The sequence below is a fragment of the Ursus maritimus genome, unplaced genomic scaffold, assembly GCF_017311325.1.
Source record: "Ursus maritimus isolate PB19 unplaced genomic scaffold, ASM1731132v1 scaffold_3, whole genome shotgun sequence".
Taxonomy (NCBI): Eukaryota; Metazoa; Chordata; class Mammalia; order Carnivora; family Ursidae; genus Ursus; species Ursus maritimus.
The window spans coordinates 11297496-11300474 of record NW_024425563.1 but is presented as its reverse complement, the minus strand read 5'-3'; the positions used below and the strand labels follow the sequence as shown (position 1 = coordinate 11300474).

Genomic DNA, 2979 nt, shown 5'->3' with positions numbered 1-2979 from the left:
CACACACACACACACACACACACACACACACACACACATCTCCCGGCGGCTAGTGAGAGTGGGTAAGGGAACTCAGTCCCAGAGCCGGTGTTTGCAAAGATCAAAGGGCAGTAGGACAGAAGTGATGCTCTGTCCCCAGCCACCTGTGTGACCCTGAGCAAGCCCTGCCTCCTCCCTGGGCTGCGGCATTCGCATCCCACGAAGCTGCGGAGGAGATGCTGCTCTCCCGGTCGGGCCCATGCGTATCTCGACCACACAAAGCATGCAAACACAAACGTCAGATGTCAGAACCCGGAGAGGGGTAGCAATGCGGCGGCGGCGACGCGGAGCCCAGTCAGCAACAGGGGCTAGGACACAATCAGCGAGGGACCCATCCCAGATCCCGGCGCCCCCAGCCCGCTGCACGCCCCTCCCGCAGGTCCCGCAGGTCCGCCCGCTCCCCCCTCGCGCCCCCTCAGCCTCCGGCACCGCCCTCCCCCAGAGCCAGGCCGAGTTCCTCACCAGCCGCCCCTTCTCCGGCCTGCGGGGCTTCCACCGAGGGCCACTCACCGGGTCGCGGCGGCCGCTGGAGGGGGCAGGGCTAGGTGCAGAGGGGACGCACAGTGCGGCGGGGAAGGGGCTTCCCTGCAGGCAGCGCCCCGGCGGCGGGTGGGCGAGCGAGCTGGTAGCGGGGAGGAGGCGTAGCCGGGATGAGGGGTGGGTGGGTAGGAGGGGTTCCCGAGGAGTCTCCTCCTTCCCACTTCCTCCCGGGCGCGAGCCCGAGGGGCGGCGCTTGGCAGGGGACAGCGCTTCTTTGTGTCGCCGGCCCTGCTGGCTCGGCATTGCGGCGGCCCCCATCCTGGCAGAGTGGACGGCCGTTCTAGTAGAGATGTAAACTGCTCTGACTATTCATTACCAAGGGAAAGACTGAATAAATGACAGGACACCTTCCGTGCGATATTATTCAGTTCTTAGGAAGACCTTAGATGTCCATTTGGTTGGGAGCGATGTACCTGACATACTGCGGGGGCGGGGGGCGGAATACAAATTGTAGAAAACTGTTAGCTATGCTTTCATTTTTATAATTAAAGATAGCCCTTTACGTATTTGTACTATGATGGGAGAAGGGAAGGCTACATCTCTACCTGTTAATATTGTTTGACCTGAGGAGGAGTGCAGGGCAACTTTTATATAGCTCTGCATTGTTTTGCATTGTTACATATGTGACTTTTTAAGTTAAGAATGTATTATATTTGAAACAGACAATAGATAGCTAGCTTCTGTGTATATTTCAGTTCCTATTTCTTTCTTGAAGTCTTTTCCCATCACCAGTTGACAGTTGCTCCTCCCTTCTGTGAATTGTGAGTTCTACTTTGGTGACTTCACCGTCCTCAGGTGCTAGGTCTAGCGTGGGAAATGCAGGCTAGGAGAGCAGGTAAAAACTCAGACTGTCACCAGATGTCCTGCATTCAGATCTCAGGGCTACAATCTAGAGGCGGAGTGACTTCTGGCAAGTTGCTTAATTCCTCTGCCCCTCAGTTTTACCTGTACAATGGGAATGATAAAATTAGTGCCTATATTACAGATTTATTGTAAGGCTTAAATTAGGTAAGTGAATACTTGTAAAGTTCTTAGATCAATGATGGGCATACAGTAAGGCTGTATCAGTGAAATAAAATAAATATTCAGGCTGTCCTAAGATTCAGTACTTCGTATTCCAGGAAGATGCATGCCTTTGAATACTGACTAGAGTGTTGGTCCAAATCCAAGTCATATTTCCTTTCCCCAGCCCCCTTCAGCCTCCTTTCCTCTTTCCTTTCTTCTTTGAATCTTTCCCCAACTTGAATCATATAATTAATAGCCAATAGGAGATGTGGGTAGGTGAGCTCAGTGGCATAAAACATAGAGGGAACACCAGGAATAGAAATCAAGAGAACCTCAATTCAGGATCCTGCCCAGTGAAGGACCACCTGAGTGACATGAGCGCGTCCTTTATCTCCCTTATGTCCCGACAGGGCTTAGGGTTCTAAGCTAATAAAGAAGGGCAGGAGACTTGCTTGCTAAGTCCCTTTCCAGTCTGAAATGACAAGACAAATAGCACCGCAAGGCAAAACCCCCCAAAACTGAGTTGTGTGGAAAATTTTAAAATGCAAAACAAAAATGCACCTATTGCTTATGTAAAAATAAATAATAAAAGGACAAAAATATACATGAGAAGGATAGACCCTAACTTAGTATCTGAGGATGGTCATGAGATTTGATGGGGAAAAGATTTTAACTGTCAGGTTTTGTTTCTTAGAAAGGAGAAGACACATACAACATATACACATAGGCGCGGGGGGTGGGGGGGAGAGCAAGTGCGCTGAAGCGAAGGTAATAAAATGCCCGCATCTGATAATTATATTATTTCCTGTATGTATCTGCAGCTTCGAAACATTTCATCATGAGAAGTGCTGTAAAAGAGCAGAAATTCCTGGAGAAGAAGAATGAAGCACGAAAGAAATAAGAGCCAGAGTGGTAGAAAAAACAGAACCAGACACAGAGATGGAGAGACTGCAGGGAATCCTCTTTGGAAGACATCTGCCTCCTTAGGCCGAAGCGGTCTCAGGCCCAAACCCAGACTACCTTCGCAGCCCGGCAGGCGCCCTCTCCCCCACGCTCCCCAGGACCCGGCCGGGTGGTTCCTTCTCCCACCCCGGCTGCGCGGGCTTGGTTCGTGCGCCGGGGCCTGCTCCGGTTCCAGAACGATCTTTGGACGATACTCACCCGTTATCCAGCAATTTTCCCACAGGGCTACTCTGGAGGGGGAAGGGACTGCTCTGCAGAGACGTGACAAGGAGACCCGGCAGTCAGCCTGCGGACTCGGTAATTGGTGGAGGTGGCGGCGGGAGGCGTCCAGGGGGAGATGGGTCGCAGTGCAGAGAGGGGCTGGGGGTGGGGGTGGGACAACCGGGGAGCTGATTGGCGGCTGCGGCGCGCGGGGGGGGGGGGGGGGGGGGG

The 2979-nt window shown here is 52.9% G+C and overlaps 1 protein-coding gene across 4 annotated transcripts in view; it reads right to left on the bottom strand.

Moving 5' to 3' along the window:
- TCAF1 (TRPM8 channel associated factor 1) overlaps nt 1–2979 on the bottom strand; it is a 50858-nt gene that overhangs the window by 36653 nt on the left and 11226 nt on the right. The window contains exon 1 of one of the 4 annotated variants that reach the window (XM_008697293.2): nt 2746–2880. The exons of 1 other annotated variant lie outside the window; for it this stretch is intronic. The gene's annotated coding sequence lies outside the window, so the exon portion shown is untranslated. Of the gene's footprint in view, nt 1–549; nt 596–2745; nt 2881–2979 lie in introns of those variants that run through there. 2 more of the 4 variants (XM_008697291.2, XM_040643872.1) reach the window with 2 other exon arrangements.